The 19,050-nt window shown below is 31.9% G+C and overlaps 1 protein-coding gene across 1 annotated transcript in view; it reads left to right on the plus strand.

Moving 5' to 3' along the window:
- Window positions 1-15,716: 15,716 nt before the first annotated feature.
- The window catches only part of LOC127699954 (putative nuclease HARBI1), a 44,288-nt gene continuing 40,954 nt past the window's right edge, over window positions 15,717-19,050 (plus strand). Inside the window, exon 1 of the mRNA XM_052203330.1 lies at window positions 15,717-15,970. The gene's annotated coding sequence lies outside the window, so the exon portion shown is untranslated. The remainder of the gene's footprint in view (window positions 15,971-19,050) is intronic.

Here is a 19,050-nt window from a genome sequence, read left to right on the forward strand (position 1 = left end):
ATGTTGTTTTGTGTACTGTTGTTTGTCTGTTTGTCTTTTTCATTTATTCCCATGGTGTTGTCAGTTTGTTTTCAATTTATGAGTTTGAATGTCCCTTTGGCATCATTCGCCCCCTTTTCAATGTTAAGTTTTCTGCTTAAGGTAGTTTGAAAGGATCTACTTGATTTATATCAATGATATTTGGTATGAAGTTGCATTATTATCAGTTCATATAAGTTTCACGATTATTCGAGGCCATGCCCCCATGGTCATGGTCCAGCTACTTTCAATTGATAACCAATTTCTAATGTTAGGTTTTCTGCTTTAGTACGTTTGATAGGATCTACTTGTGATAGATCAATGATACTTTGTATGAAGTCGCTTTACTATCAGTACATATTAGTTTGACGACTATTTTGAGGCCCTGCCCCCAAGGACATGGTCCAGTAATTTTGAATTAATAAGCAATTTTCAATGTTACGTTTTCTGCTTTAGTTCGTTTGATATGATCTACTTGACTTATATCAATGGTATTTAGTATGCAGTTGCATTTATATCAGTTCATATAAGTTTCACAATTATTTCGGGGCCATGCCCCCTAGATCAGGGTCCGGCCACTTTCCATTATTTAGCAAATTTTAAATGTTAAGTTTTCTGCTTAAGTAAGTTTGATAGGATCTACTTGAATTAGGTCAATGGTAATTGTTATGACGTTGCACTACTATCAGTTCATATAAGTATCACGACTATTTCGAGGCCCTGCCCACTAGGTCATGGTCTAGCCACTTGCAATTAATAAGCAATTTTTAATGTTAGGTTTTCTGCTTAAGTCAATTTGATATGAACTGCTTGTGATAGATCAATGATATTCTGTATACAGTTGTATTACTATCAGTACATATCAGTTTGTTGACTATTTTGAGGACCTGTCCTCTAGGTCATGATCCAGTGACTTTGAATTCATTAGTAATTTTTAATGTTAAGTTTTCTGCTTTAGTTAGGTTGATAAGAGCTACTTAAAATAAACAATGATATTTTCTTTAAAGTGATATTAATTTCTGTAAATCTCAGTTTGTAGACCATTTTAGGCCATATCCACTAGATCATGGTCTAGCGGCTTTTAATAAATAAGCAACGTTGCTGTCCATCATATTGTCTTTTTTTTAATTTGATGCCGATAGGCGAGACAAATCTCTGTGTTAACAGTTTGTGAACATTGGTGTTTGTTTGTTTATGATAATTTTTGAGCGCCCTTGGCTATATGACGGCCAATTATTATTGTGAGAGACAGCCATAGTACCCAGATGAATAACATATCTAATACGTTTCACATTCGTGTTTGACCTATGCCTTATTCCTATTGAATACTTGAACAATTATTTGTGTATCACTCTTATAGATTAGATAATAAAAAGTAAAATCACAAAAATACCGAACTCAGAGGAAAATTCAAAAAGCAAAGTCCCTAACCAAACGGCAAAACAAAAAGCTCAAACACATCAAACGAATGGATAACAAATGTCATATTCCTGACTTGGTACAGGCATTTTCTTTTGTAGATAATGTTGGATTGAACCTGGTTTTATAGCTAGCTAAACCTCTCACTTGTATGACAGTCGCATCAACTTCCATTATATTGACAACGATAGGTGAACAAAACAAACAGACACAATAGGTAGAAATGTCAAAAATAGGGGTACAGCAGTCTACATTGTGTTATCATCTTAATCACTATAAAAACAAACAAATTTAACAAAGAAGCACAGAAAGGCATACATCAAATTTAACAACCTCATTTTGCTTTTTATTATACGATTTTATTTATATATGTAAAATTCACCCATAAAGGAAAGCGACAAAATACATTCCAGAGACCAAATGACGTAGATCTTAGAAACTAAAGACTAGAGTACAGCTTTAAAAAAAGAAAAAAAAACACCAACCAACCCAACATTGCAAAATGTAAAACAATTTAAACGAGAACACGTCCTGATTTATGTATAAATCAACAAAAGAAAACAAATACGATATCACTGAACTTTTTACTGACCCCTTACTTTGCAAATACCGAATGTTGCGAGGTTGAACATGTTTGTGGGCGGCCAACCCTTCTCTAATCCGGGACATTTGTGTACTTTCTTTTAATAACACAAGTAACCAGTTATAAAATTATGTTGAAAAGGGTTTGACTATTAGATATATACAATGCACAAAAACAAGTAACAAAATCATGTGAGACACACATGATCGATCTGACAGTACTCCCGTTAATATTAACATCATCTGGAAAATCTGGACAATAAATTATGAAATCATGCTCAGTCTTTAAGACAATTTTCAATGTACAGTGGTAAATTATGTACTGTTCAGAAAATTTGTTTATTGGCAATTTAGTACTGTACAGTAGATTTTCAGACTATTCAGAATTGTTGTTGTTGTGTACACGTAATGACAACTTCTGAAAAGTCTGAACATGGACTGATTAGATCTTAAATGGCAGAAAACGAATTGTCTGAATAGTACTGATTTTACCACAGTGAATAAGTCTGACATATTTGTGTAACACAGTGTTTTGTCGGACGATTTTTCCAACGTGTATCCTTAAAGCTGAGCTATTATATTGAATTACTGTTCTAAGGCTTAAAATCAATCTACAATTTTGAATCAAAGTTATAACTATTTAATACCTGTTCAACAAATACCATTCTTCATTGTTATCTTGAAAAAGACAAAGATATATGGTTTAAATTGTCCTTGATCAAATTGTATTAACAATATTCAAGTCCACGTTTAGAGAGGCAGTCAAACTATCTGTAGTAAAAATTAAAACATGCATAATGGTCTTCGACTGATAAGGAAAGTTTTTGAAAAAAAAACAACATAAGCATAGATGCAGAGAGCAAACAAAATAACTTTGAAGCAAGCAAATTAATTTTCTACCGGAGTGGATTATTTGAAAATAAAACAAAAATTATAATAAACCCTCCCGTTTTCTTTATGGAGTTGTCCAAGCAAGGAAGCTGTATCAAGTGGTTGTTGCTGTCTGCCATATTTGTTTTCCATTCATTTTTGTGAAATTAATATTGCTGGTGTTTTAATCTTATGAATTGTTTAACATGTTTTCATACACTTGCGTTTTTCATGTCTTTTATTGCTTACTGTCCTGGTGTGCTGTCGTAAATTCATTGGAGTTGTCCGTTGTTATTCTACAGTTTACATATTGTAATGTACTATAATATTATTCATTTATGATTTCTCTGTGCTGAGTGTTCTTGCGTTTGTTTGTACTGTATTCCTGTCACGTAGTGTTGTCATTTTAAAGGTATTTTTAACATTGCCATATAAGCGGGAGGTTTGGCTAGCCATAAAACCAGGTTAAACCCACCACATTTTCTTTAAATGTCCTGTACCAAGTCAGGAATATGGTCTTTTTGGTTTATGGATTGTCTCATTGGCAATCATACCACATCTCCTCATTTTTTAATTCATGTATGGTAAAAATTAGTGTGTGGTATATTCAACCAACCTCACCTATAACTAAATAATGGTGAAGAACATAATTAAGTGTTTAACTTCTTGTAATACTACACACACAACATAAAATTAAAAAAAAATCAAAAGTATAACTATCAAATTTTCATCCTGGTGGATCCGATTTCAGTATTTGTAAGTTATGTTATGAGGTTTTTACACGCGTTTAAATTATTAACAAAAACATCTAACCATTAATTTTTAATTCAAAAGCAGTCAATCGACAGATCACATGAAATAAATGTTTTTAATTAAATAGACGGTGTATAATTTTGCCGTTTTCAATAATACATCTATGAAAAGAGAGACAACTCTACATTTCTCTCAAATACAAAACAAAAGATATTATATATGGTTACTACCTATGAAATTGTACGAAAACTAACGTTACAATTCCCTCAACAAGGTTTACCATATACGATAATGGTTGTAATGTTTTTGCACTATCAGTATAGATCGTCCGCAATGTTGTATGGATACGATTTTTAATTTAAATTTCCTGATTGTGCATGATAAAGAATATTCTAGAAATGGGCTTTGAAATCTTTCATATCATATATTGTTATTTGTTTAACGTAAGAGGCAATATCTCCAAACATATGACTCATCAAAATCTAAATGCAACTTCTCTACAATATGAACATTTTGTAAAGATGATTCGTACATTGTAACTGCAAGAATTGTATTAACCATCTTTTGTAATTTACTTTGGAGTTTGGTATTTTGTTAATACCTTTTTACAATTAATTGCTGATATATTCAAATAGATTGTTAATGGTCTCTTACTGAATAATACCACCACCGAGTTATAATAGTTTCCGACGTTGACCATTGTGTACTACGATTGATGGTGTTTAAAAAAGACGGGTGTTCTTACAAATGTACCTTACCACTTATGTTGAAAAACAGTTCATGATACCAATATTTCGTTTGTTCACATTTGTGAGTTGGTTTGTTTTTTCAATGTCTGTTGAAATAAATAGTTGCTTTTCGCGTGTTTCGCTGCAGCGTCGTCCTCTATATATCAAATAATTTGTGTGTGTTTTTTTTTTCAATAAATACTTTAAATTGATAAAAGTTGAAATGCCCGCACTTTACTGGGCTTTCATAAAGTTAAAGTTTACGTGATGAATAAAAAGGAAGACTATCGTACACCCCAATATATTATTCTTCCTTGCTTCATTGGTGATATACAAGATGATTGTTTTTCTTCAAAATATTGTACTCTCTTAGTTCCATTGATAATACTTTATGCCAACGTGATTGTGTATCGATTCATTAGCTGTCGTTAAGGTAAAATGTTGTACTTGACGAGTTGAGTTATTCCTCTTTGATCCCATGTAAAATACAAAAGTTAGATTGTTCTAGTTTTAAAAATTCAGGGTGACGTGGATCACACAGGCATTTGTATCAATGACACGAATTGAGCAGGAGCTAAATATCCTTCAGAGCATTATATATCACCCATTGATCTTTGAGAGGTTTGTTTGGCTTAGCCTTTAGATTCCTGTGTAAAGTTGTGTAGACTATTGTTTGTCAGTTTGTCATTTTTATTTTTGGCGAGGTATGATTTTTTTTCATTGATTAATGCTTTTTTTTTTAAAGTGTATATACAATATATAAGAAGGCAAAAAAAGAAACTCGTATTAGTGATTTAATCAATGTTCTGATATGACTAATATAATTCACAATCTTTCCAAATCGATATCATAAAAAATTTCAATTTGTGAAACTAGCTGTTGTCATTGGAGTTGATCTCATACAAGAGGTTCCCTTTATAAATTGTGTAAAAAATTAATTCAAGTTGATAATGGATTAAATTCTTTAATGAAAGTCTCTGGTATCATAGTCATGTATTTAAAATGTAACGGTTCAACTGAATCTGCATCAATGATGATGATGATGATGATGATGATGATGATGATTATGATGGCGATGACGATTATGACGATGATGATAGCGATGATGATGACGATGATGATGGCTGTGATGATGATGACGATGATAATGACGATGATGAACATATATATCAGTACTAAACCATGATAATGCAAAATAAATAATAGCGCTACTGTGTAATTGATCGCAGACTGAGAACGAGGTATCAGATGCTAGTTCACAATAACATGAATCTTACAATTTTTACTGCCTGCACCAGATGCGCATTTCGACATTTAATGTCTTTTCAGTGATGGTCGGGGTCAAGATATTTTTAAAAATCTAAATACCTTTACAAACGTAGAAGAGCTGATTAAATATAAGTTTTTGGACCAGGAATCAAAACTTGCATGAGGGAGGTATATTCTTTAATTTAAAAAGATTTCCAAAGTTGAATAATATCAAATATCAATCACACAATATCCGTATAATCGTACCAGCACAGAAGTACTGGCTACAGGGCTGATGATACTCTTGGGGATACCAAGTCAACCAGTAGATATATCGACGTAAAGGTACTACTGATATCAACGGAATTAATTTCGCTGTTTCATATGCGCTTTTCGACAATTATTGTCTCTTCGGTGATGCTCGTGGTAAATTTATTAATCCAAATCTTTATAAAAACGTATCAGAGCTTATCAAACAAAAAGGGAACAAAAGTATAGCCAAATCTGGACAAGGAATCAAAGCTTTTCATGCGGGAGACATATTCATTATTTTAAAACAATATCCGGATTTTTGTGCCAGTTCCAAAGTACTTGCTACTGGGCTTGTAACAACCTCGGGGAATTACAGCCCACCATTAGAGGTGTTTAACCCATGGTTATAATAACATTATCCGTATCAATTTTTCAGCAGGAGATTCGCATCATCTGAATTTAGACGTCCACAAAAAAGTCATATAATGTTACCTCTACACAGTAGGGTCACATAAAATTTTGGTTTCAACCGAACGGGTACACTAGTTAAACACTTTGAATCGGTGATTTTGATTTGATGAGCTATTAAAATACTGAACAATAAATAACTAAGTCATGATCAGTCTTTCAGTAAATTTTCAGACTTATCCGTAGCGGAAAATTCAGTACTGATCAGATAAATTGCAGTCAATTATGCTATGTTTATTATGTTCAGACTGTATTTAGGCGTTATTTACAAATACAATTAACATGATTAAGGAGACAGTAGTTTACCGATACCGTAAATTCATTAGGAAGAGACACGTCAAGGTAACAGACAAAAACTGGGAGAATCGCATAAACTTCAACAGGACGAGACCGAATGCGTCGACAGGGCTTGAATCACTATTCAGTTAAAATATCAAAATCTGTAATAGGACACAATCGGTAAAATTACAGATTAGACTACTATACTGGTATCAAAAGATCTTAGACCGCGAAAACATTTTGGGCCCTCAATGTTCTTCAACTTCGTACTTTATTTAGCCTTTTAACTTTTTTGATTGGAGCGTCACTGATGAGTCTTTTGTAGACGTAACGCGCGTCTGGCGTACAACACTTCAATTCTGGTGACTATGATGAGTTTATTCACTAGTGAGTCGAATCAGTCAACTAGTTCGTGATGGTGACCATAAAACTTATATAGTGTCGATTTAAGTTTTTATTCCTCATAACTTTGTTTGAGCGGTTTCCGTGAGGGAGCACCATATTGTGAATGAAATCCGTATGGTGTGAACATGTCCTAGCGGAACGTATAAACTAAGACATGTAAACACTATACGATGGAGCAGAGGAGTTATTACTGTGACAAATTGAAAGTTGAAAATCGAAAAGATGAACTCAGGACGTTTGTCATAGATTCTAGTTGGAAGCCGTTACTCCATTTCGAGGAAAATTCAAGATATAAAGCATAACTTTAACTTTCGGTAGTATCCTTGATATCCAGTTCACTGGGATAGATGAGATGTCAAAACTCATTGAATTGGGTTATTGAGTGACATAACATCATCAATATACATAAACACATTTATCAGTAAGTGAAATTAAAGAACTTTGCAAGATGCTTCTTCTTTTTGTCTTTGAGATGTATAAATTCTGCTTCATATAAATACAGATATAAATACCAGTAATCGTGTAGAATTAGGACCTATATCATCCTCTGAACATTTGTTGTGATAATCAGTGTGGTTCTTCACAAAGTAAGATTTGTCATACCCTTAAACAGGGACTTTGTATATTCACTGAACATTTTATAAAAAGAAAGTTATGTTTACTGAAACGACATAGTCGATCTCATGATTGAGCATTGAAAATGTGTAATAAATAAAAAAAAGTTTTGGTATAACGGCAATATTGTAAAAAATTGTGATTGAAGATTTTGGAGTAAATATTTAGAATTTAAAAAATAATCAAGAATTTGATCGACACCGTTCATCATCACAACATCTCTGAATGGATCACCTTTTACTATTGTAATTAGAACTTTAGAAAGAATTTAGTTGAACATCTTGACGACCCAGTTATATATCGTATTTATAATGATTTTTGTGAAGTTTAGGTATACAATATAAAGATGAGAGATTTGTGTCGTCCTCTTTTACTTGGATAGCAAAGGAGGGAAGGACGGATTTGTGATTAAACTATATCTCATTTCTCGTGATTTATGTAGGCGTATATGTGGGATTCCTAGTTTTGATATGCATTCCAATTTCCTAAGTAATACATTCTAAGTAATGCTTTTTGCATATATAAACAATAATGTTTGAGGCTTTGTCTACTGGAACAACAACATATATGTCGTGAAGAGAGAATAATACATCTACAGCATCGAGCTTCTTGAAAGTGTCAAACATCCCTGTGCTTATTGTTTATCGTAGATTTCAAATGAAGAAACGCTTTGCTTTTGAAAGCATGACCGAACAACATTACAACATTCTGAATCATCTGAAAAGCTTTTGAACAGTACTAAATTGACTGCAAGCCATATGTATGAACGGTACAGAATTTAACAGACGTATAACTTATAACCACAAATTCTTCTTCTTCTTCTTTTTAGTTCAAAAGTTAGAGAGGGGGTGAAATTAGCCCTGACAAAAGGCAAAATAACAATAGTAGTAGCAATTATTCATACAATTTGTAGTCTTTTTTATGTCGTTGTTCGCTGAAATGTGAAATACGAACTATGTGTCAATATTGTGTCATATAGATTATCAATAACCGATAAATTACCAAAAGGCATTTTGAAATTGATCTCCAATTATGTGTTCCAATTCTAAAAAAAGAGGCGGAAGGTACCAAGGGGACACGGAAAAGAAAATCATCAGTCGAAGCAAACCTGTCAACACAACATAGAACAATAGAAACCCAACAGTAACCAGGGGGTGAAACCGGGTGTTGTGTGAGGGTAAGGAGTTCCTGGCTCCCATTATGTTTGTCATAAAAATACAAATTTGGCGATATTTCTCATTATATGATGTCACAATCGGGGAAAATAGGACGGGATTGTGGAAAAGATAATTGGAACATATCTGAGGTCATCTTAGACACAAACGATTTTTTTTAAATATCGATAGTAAAGTCATTATCATGTTTAATATTATTTCAGATGTAACTTATAGAATAAATATTAAACTTTGATCGGTATTGTTTATCAACATTTATGTCCTTATTAGCAAGCGGATATGACAGATTGTATTTAATTTAAATTTGTGTTTGTTTGTTCATTAAGAACAAAAACATAGACAGAGGAATAAAACATTAATTTCCCTTGGCTTTTGGAGATATGAAGATTTGTTCAACTTCAAAAAATCATATTTCCGGAGGGCATCGGGTTAACAAATCGGCTGCTTATCTCACCAGGCACGGGAAATACATATATACCATTTCCCAATCAGGATCCTCGTAAGAAGTTTCAGTTATACGGAAATGTTTTTTCTTGAAGCATGATACCGTATTAAAAAATGACATAGAGCGACAGATTCTATTGAGAGAACGAAAAAAAAGTACTCGATCATTTATTTATTTTTAATAACGAAAACCATAGTTGATATGATGATAAGCCATTCTCTTAAATCTTGATATCAAGTTAATGTTATGAAATAAGCTACTAAATTTTATATAGTTAAAGTACATTTTTACACCTGTGTAAAATATTTTTTTTGGTATTGATTCTTTTTTCACAAAATGTCTTACTTACCAAAAGAATAAAACAAATATTTATTGCTATATCAAGTTTTCCTACAGATGTTCATACAAAATGCCCATTTTGTTTTGACAGGTTTCAAACTAGAGATAAAGGATACTACAGATACAGTTAAATCTGCCTCATATCTTGACTTACATCTAGAAATTGACAATGAGGGTCGGTTAAAAACAAAACTTTACGACAAAAGAGATGATTTCAGCTTCCCAATTGTGAACTTTCCATTTCTATGTAGCAACATTCCAGCAGCGCCTGCATACGGAGTATATATCTCCCAATTGATACGATATTCCCGGGTTTGTGTTTCCTATCATGATTTCCTTGATAGAGGATTGCTGCTCACAAGGAAGCTATTAAACCAAGAGCTCCAAATGGGGAAGTTGAAATCATCCCTTCGTAAATTTTACGGACGCCATCACGAGTTGGTTGACCGTTATGGAATAACCGTTTCACAGATAATATCGGATATGTTCCTTATGTCGTAACTACAATACCCTCCCTTTTCACGAATGTGACTTACCGAATTAGACTATTTACCGGATTTGTAATAACATAAGCAACACGACGGGTGCCACATGTGGAGCAGGATCTGCTTACCCTTCCGGAGCACCTGAGATCACCCCCAGTTTTTGGTGGGGTTCATGTTGCTTAGTCTTTGGTTTTCTATGTTGTGTCATCTGTACTATTATTTGTCTGTTTGTCTTTTTATTTTTGGCCATGGCGTTGTCAGTTTGTTTTCGATCTATGAGTTTGACTGTCCCTCTGGTATCTTTCGTCCATCTTTCAATTTACTTACATAGGCACGACACTGTAAACGAAAAAAAAAATACTATACAAAACTGTCAAAATTTAAAATATATACATACACTACATACAATTTGCATTTAACAATTTCGATCATAAAATGTCATAGTGCAGTTTCTATAGCTTTAAGTAAATACATCTAACGGTTAAACGTCAGTCATATATTTTTTGTCTATATGAGAACGGAAGAGTTTGTCCTTATCTAATATGTACATCACTATCATAAAGGTGTAATGTGTATCCATCACCATCATTTATGCTATACCAGGGAACAGTGCTTCCAAGCAATGGAAAAGTGTTTCCTAGAACGGGAATGGTTGATACTGGTGGAGGACAGTTGTTTCCAAAGCCAGGACAGGTGAACTCATGGCAGGGATGTACATGTAGACAGTTTCCAGCTCGTAATTGTTGCTGAATAGCAGTTTCAAGTTTGACGCGTCACCATTCTGCATAGGACCAGAAGTTCTTTGGTGTAGTTTTATTCCTATGGCATATTTCAGATTTCTTTTAATCTTGTTGATATCAATGAGGCGATCCTAGAAATAAAATAGAAACAAGAATATGTGAAAAAAAATTGTAACTATAAAGAAAGCGAATACTAATCAAGAATGTGGCAACTTGATTGATAAGGCACACACTCAGATCTTTATGGTATTAAACTTTGTAAATAAATTAAACACATTATAAATTGTGTGCGTTCACCTTTAACAATAAATAACATAATATGTATTATTATAAATGTAAAAAACTCAAACATTTCAACAGAAAACCTTTAAGATATACGCGTGATTCTTAGAATTTTATACCAAAAGACTTAAATAACTCATATACACATTTTTGGAACGTTCACATTTTAGAATAATTTAATTTTAGATGTAACACGTCTTCTGACTGGCTGAAAGTTTTTGATTATAAGCTCATAGACATAATTTTGTCATGAGAACGGGACGTCATCAAAGTTTTTTTCATGAATTACTCGTTAAAAAAGAATTTAGAATTAAATTATAAGGAACGACTGTAATATGTTTTCTGTCTATTCGAAATAACCTCAAAAATGTGGTGCACACTTTTGAATTAATCGGTACGCGGGGTTATTCAGTGTGCATCCCATTTTTGATGTTATATCTTAATAGACAGAAAAAATTATAACAGCCATTCCTTAAGGATACGTGTGCATTCTCCTCACCTGTAATGTCAAAGAACTTAGACGACAAAAGAAAAAATAAAACACACATATAATAAAAACAACATTGCCGGAGAGTAGGACCATCGTTTTCAGTAAGAATCACAGTAAAATGTAAAAAATTATAAATTATCAAATTGGAAAACTAATATGTAGCAAGATGCATGAATTTATCAAAAAAATATCATGACACCAGATTAAAAGTGTAGAGTGGCAGAAGTCAAATTCGTCAAAATAAAACTCAACAGTGGCACCCAGACAGAAACAGTTGGAAAACTAAATCAATTAAGAAGTTGAAAATTATGGAAAAGGAAACAGTTGAATCTGTGGCTAAGGGAAGGTATTGGTAGAAAAACGTCAGTGTTTCGAATGAGAAACAGACGCAGATTTGAAAAACGTTAAAGTCTTTAGTAACCCAAACTCCTAGGCGAACAGCTGATAATGAGATAGGAAACATAATAATGCCCGATATATATAACAAAGGGATTATATATCACAAGCAGAATAAGTTTGCTCTGAAATAACATCGGACAAAGCTTTAGAGATGACAAACATGAAAAATAGAAATAAACAATGCAGATGCATTTATATAATTCTAACAGTAACTGACTCGGAGATAAGGATACTTATTTTCTTGCTTTCTAGCCCAGATAAATATTCAGTCAGGTTCGATATGGACACACCTTACCATCAAAATAGAGTTATACAATTTTTTGAGACTAAAATATGATACACAGTGATGAAATGTAAGCATTTCAATTACTTTAGACTATCACCCTTTTGCATAACTTAAACATAACTCTTAAAATTAGTTACTCAAGTACCGTGTGATCGTTTGAAGTATAATATTTATGTTCATGACGTGACAGAAAAATAGTGCTTTTAAAATAAATTATCAGGAAATTTTTCACAATTAATGATTCAGATACAAATAATATTAAATTTTCATCTTTTGTCAAGGATGTGTTATTACACCATGGTAAGTCTGAAAATATTTTTTTTAATAGATTAAATTTTATAAGTTTATACGGGGAATCAGTCTGTGTATTGAGAGTAATATGTAAAAAATCGTATGTATTCGATCACTCTCGTTTTCTTAACATGGGTTGATTTTTAAGATAAATGGATCACTATAGAAAGATGAACATTATTTCTTTCAAAACTGAAATGTTTGCTATTACAGTTTAAAAATAAAAGTTAACAAGGTACCTTTATTATCGAATCAAAACATAGTATATAAATATGTGCGCTCAAATAAGAGGCCCAACCAACTTTATAATTGCGCGAAGAAAGTTGAAGAACTGAGAAGCACGTTAATATGATGCAGTTTTTATTATTATTTTGTGTAAAAATGAAACAATTGATAATTCATAAACTTTTAAATAAACTGTTTGTCGATCAATATGATAAATTAACATTTTTGACAATCTAAAACATCCCAATGTTTGCAATGTTAGCATTTGGAAGTCTTTTTGTGACTAATTCAGGAAGTATCATTACAACACAAGTATACATTGGGGTAAACATTTTGTAATTCAAATATTCTTTTAAGAACTTTGTATTGTATGTTTTTGTATGCCCCTATTAATAGAAAAATTGAGATCTGAAAATGGTCAAACCCTGCAACATGTTCATGTGCGTATCGAAAATCAGGAAAATCGACAATTGTTGTCTTTAAAAGAGGGACGAAAGATACAAGAGGGACATTCAAACTCATAGATCGAAAACAAACTGACAACTCCATGGCCAAAAATAAAAAGACAAACAGACAAATAATAGTAGATGACACAACATAGAAAACTAAAGTCTAAGCAACACGAACCCCACCAAAACTGGGGGTGATCTAATCCTACCATAGTGTTTGTTGTTTATTGGATAATTTCCCTTGTGAAGTAACATCCAGATAAGCGGTTCAGACGCACAAAATTATAAAATATTTATTTCATTTTCCTTCTATATACTGGCATTTGCGTTAATTGTTTTGGATATTTTTACATTTCTAATTTCTACACCTTGAACGACAGTATATTTAGAAATTGTAAAAGTATCGTGATAAGTTACTTCCAACAGGCATATGGGAGTAAAGGAGGTATTTTTTTTTCCAGATTTATATATATGTTACAGGCATTTTCTAAATTTAGGCATTTTGTAAAATGACTGATTTTTCAGGCAATTTATAAAATGGCTAACCTTGACAAGCATTATATAAAATGACTAAAAATACCTAGTCATTTTGTAAAATGACTGAAATTTTGAAACAAAATTCATCAAGTTGCCTGTTCAGTTTCAGGTAATTTGTAGAAATAGGATATCACTGAGATGCATATGACAAAAATGGACAAAAATACAACATCTTGCAAAGAAAATAACTAATGGTTCGATAAAATTAGTTAATTCTTCAAAAACCAGCTGGGAAGTTTGTATGTCTATAATATATTCTTTTTAGTGAAACTACGTGAAGTATGTACTCACAGGATAAGCGTCTCCTGATAAAGATGCATCACCCGTCATGGGTAGATCTTCTTCAGTCCGTTAAAAGCTATAATAAGCCAAAAGATGTAAGTCAAACTAATCATGATAATGTACGTTGAATCTTTTGGGAACATATGAAAAAGAAGACATTGATGTGTGAAGTGTGTGCTTATTGCGAAACCCAATGTTGTCTAACTTAATGTGTTTATTTAGAAAAGGTATTGAAAGAGCTAAATGTGTCATGGTCCAGGTTTCTACAATGTGGTTGAAGTGCTTAAACCAGATTTTATGCCAAACAATGTATTTGCAAAAAATAAGGATAAATATTGTGTAACAGTTCTGCCATCCAAACAATTTATGAAATAACAAATAGTCGAGTTATGTGCTTGTGTGAATCTAAAATAATTCAGTAGAATTTATTTTTGATTAGTAAAAGCTTAAACATTCAGTAATTATCAAAAATAAAACTGCTCTGTTGTTCAAAAGTTTCAATTGTTCAGTTTGTGTTTTAACATTTCATTCTATAAATAATTTTAGGCATTTTTTAAATGCCTAGAAAAATTAGTCGATATATTTTACAAAATGCCTAAATTTAGAAAATGCCTGTAACAAATATATATATATATATATAACGTATCAAAGATACCAGGCTCATAATGTTGCGCTCCAGACGTGTGTTTCGTCTACAAAAGACTAATCAGTGAATCTCGATTAAAAGAAGTTAAAAAAAAAAGCCAAATCAAGTACGAACTTGAAGACCAGTGAGGACCCCAAATTCATAAAGGTTTTGCCAAATACAGCCAAGGACATCTATTCCTGGGGTACGTTTCGAAGTTCAGCCGGCAACCTAAAATCCGACAATATCTTCTACTGGACTTTATTGAAGTAACTTGCATTAGTTCATTTTTGTAAATAATACCATTCATAAAGTATCTCAAATTTGATCATTATTCCTCTTCTTAAACATTATAATATAGTGATGTGAACTACTCCTATATTTATCCTTGGAATGAAAGGGAGAACAACGTTACAATGTACAACAAACTGTTTTGTTGTCGAAAAAGAAAAAGAAAATCAAATTTGTTTTAATTTAAGCTTAATCACTGGTGACGAATGGAATCTGAATCCTGATATTTTGGTAAGCCTTCCTTCGAAGTTATAAAACAAAGTTCTAACGAAAAAGATTAGTTGGGAACTATTTTATTTATACCAAACCAGATTCATTAGCATACGTAGTAGCCTCAGTTAGATTATTAACTGTTTTTTGCATTTTTTACAATTTTACTTGTTTATGTTTAGTTGATGTTGTTTTACTATTGTTTAAAATCTATGCTCTATTTCCCTGAGAAATTGAAATATTCATTTACTGAAAATGTTATATGCCTAACTTGTCCTAGTTATAAAATCTTTAAAAAAAAATATTTAAGCATCGGTCACATAATATTAATGTTTCATTTTTATGTACAATCCTACAATTCATATTTCAGTCGAATCAAACAGGAGATGAAAAATAAAAAATAAACTACAGAATATATTTTTTTTCAGGGTGGACATATCTTCTTATAGATTATGTGGCATTTTTACATATTGCTTTAACCTTTTAGTAACAATTCCTAATCATTTCTTACTTTTTCTTTGTAGAAAAAAATGACAAAGTAAATTTGCAGTCATGGCGAATTCACACCGAAAGTTCCGGGGAATATCATTTTCAAATTCATAGTGTGTTTTAACACCTCATTATAATCACAAAGGATATATTAAATCAGTGAGGATGGAGTTAAGATAACTTAATGACAGCTTTTATATTAGCTTTGACTTACCATTTTGCTAGAAAAGAACGTTGAAGGATGTTCTAATAACCAGCAAGAAAGGCGTTTTCCCAAAATGGCTGAAGAAATAGTACGTATTTATTAAGTATTAATTTAATCAACCTTTTAAAGTTTTACTTTGTTAGTGTTGTTTGTATTTCAATACTATACATGAAACCATTATCAATACTTCCAAACTTGAACCGGTTATCAAATTTACCTCATCATTCCAGTTGGACTATTTTCAAGTTCAATAATCTGCATTAAAAGTAAAATTTTACCGCTTTTTTCATATTTAAGACAAAGGATAAATGAGTCCAATACTGTGGATTCATCATTATTTGTGGGATACAAATTTTCGTGGATTTTCGTGGATTTCGTGGTTGCAAGTGAACGAAGTTTGTTTGCAGACATTTGTAAAATCACAAATTGAATTAGCCACAGTATTTACAAAAGCAATATGACTTCCAAACGGCAAAAAAAGGTGGACTCAATTTCTTATAAATAATGATAATTACACACCCAACAAGGATTATAATGATATTTTGAATAGCTGTTTTTTTTCCCAAATTAACAATTGTCATAAAAAAGAACTTTACAGTACATCATACATATTTACCCTCATTGTAATTTCCAGCCGTCTCATCTGATAAATTGTAAAATATCTATACATAATTTAGGTGTTCAGCCTTAAGCATAATTAGTCTCAGTTGCCTTCTTTATACGGTTACAGATCACGATATGTTCTTTACTAAGGGGACATTTGTTGCCCACATCACATTATCAAATGTTAATTATCTTGAAAAAAAAAAAACTCCTGATATCCCCACTTTACACTATATTTATATTTTATAACAACACCGTTATACCCATGACGGTGTCACTGGTGGAGCAGCATCTACACATTATTCCGGAGCACCTGAGATTACACTAAGTTGGTGATGGGGTTTGTCTTGTTCGGTCTTTAGATTTCTATTTAGTGTTTTGTGCAATTGTTTGTCTTTCGTCTTCATCCGTTTTTTTTTGCAATGACGTTGTCAGTCTCTCTTCAAATTATGAGTTTTGAATGTCCCCTTTGTATCGTCGCATCGTTTTTTTTTTGCACACAAACAATACCTATCCAGTAACCTAACCCTCAACCAGATATATTCTAAACTCCAAAGTCATGACCTGTCACGTGCAAAACTAATTGCATTCAGCAGTACGTAGGATTTGACGTTCACGGACCTAACCACTCCTCCTAGCATAGTTTGTTCAGCAGTTAAGATTCCAACCCATGAACTGTTTATTTTCTGTATTTGTATATGCAGTGAAAAAACCTTTTCAGAACTAGAATGGGTTTTTTGGGTTTTTTCTTTACTGGACTGACTTCCATAGATGAGGAGAAACAATTGTTAAGACCAGAAAAAGTTCTGATTAGTTGTCTTTGATTTCGCTTAAAACAAAAGTTATATTATATTGTTTCCATCTTTTAATGAACTTGAGCTAGAAATCAATACATCTATTAGAATAAATGGAAATATAGTATAATTTATGTTGTCAAGTTGATCATTACCACTTTTATCACATATGCAACGGACATAAAAATCGTATAAAAAAAAAGTGGAGAATTTACAATGTCGACAAATGATTTTGAAATAAGAGGTGTAACATAAACTTATATTTTCAAAATGTTATTCAATAACCAATGTAAAAACAAAATAAAAAAAATCTACCATTGATTAAACAATACAAGTGTAAGATGAGTAGAAAAACCCAATAAATGTAGTTAAATAACCACATCCATTTTGTTAGAATGTAATATAATAGTTCATTCAAAATTAAAGTTTTAGAATATTAATATATGTTATTTAGTATACTATACTGATGTGCATATGTAAACTTAGATGAGAAAGAGTGATCATTAGTTAAATGTATTGTTTTGTATTTCATAAACCTAATATCCATAACTGTGTTGGTTGTATCATTTGAAAACAAATACCACTTAGGGAAAGTTAGGAATCAAATAGCAGTATATAATATATAAAAATTGACCAATGACAATATTATACCTTTTTATTTGTAACACGATTGTAAAATGCTTTTACATGAAATTCTCTAAATTGAACAAAATATACGTGTATCTATGGAAATAACATTCTTGAAAAAGGTAAATTTTTGTTCCATTTTCTATCCATCTATTTCCTTCACCCAATTAAGATACACACTTTTTATATCTTCTGGTTATTCGTTCTAGTTCACGATATATAGGACTTGTTTTTCTGAAAAACCTATAGTTTTGGAATTGACATAAAAAGTAAATATGAAAAATCAGTATAATATACACTTTAGCTGAAATAGTTAGGTGGAGGCAACCGATAGGAGGCTGTTATCATTTGAATAATTTAAAGGTAAATTTCGGTGAAATCTTTTTTATTATGGCCTTCCATTCCGACACACCTACAGTTATCATTATGTGCTGCTTTTTTACAATTACTTTATGTGTAGGACCCAAAGTCTTGTTACGGAGAGATTATATTTTCATTATTTCTTAATACAGATATAAATTTATATCATGGCCATATTCAGTCATTTTATGTCATGCCCAAAACATTCATATGACAACGTATCATTTTATTAGGTGATGCCTTCATTAGTTTTTTCTTTAACCGCGTTTAAAGAGCGATAACTCAAATCTTTATAAATAAGAAGATGTGGTATGAGTGCAAATGAGACAACTCTCCATCCAATTCACAATGTATAAAAAGATAACATATATAGGTCAAACTACAGCCTTCAACACGGAGCATTGGCTCACACCGAACAGCAAGCTATAAAGGACCCCAAAATGACTAGTGTAAAACAATTCAAACAGGAAAACCAACGGTCTAATCTATATAAAAAACGAGAAACGAGAAACACCTATGATTGTTTTATCATTATTTCTTTATACAGATCTAACTTTATATTATAGCCATATTTACTCATTTTATGTCATGCTAAACACATTCATATGGCAATTTATAATTTTATTCGGTGATACCTTCATTATTGTAACTTTTTTCTTTAACCCCGTTTAAAGAGCGATAACTCAAATCTTAAAATGCAAGACTAACCGTAACATATCGTCTAGAAAGGTGAACAAGTAAGGACTTTTAAGTCACTTTTAGTTAAATGTCTTTAGTTAACTGA

This window comes from Mytilus californianus, unplaced genomic scaffold (genome assembly GCF_021869535.1).
Source record: "Mytilus californianus isolate M0D057914Y unplaced genomic scaffold, xbMytCali1.0.p SCAF_45, whole genome shotgun sequence".
NCBI classification, from domain to species: Eukaryota; Metazoa; Mollusca; class Bivalvia; order Mytilida; family Mytilidae; genus Mytilus; species Mytilus californianus.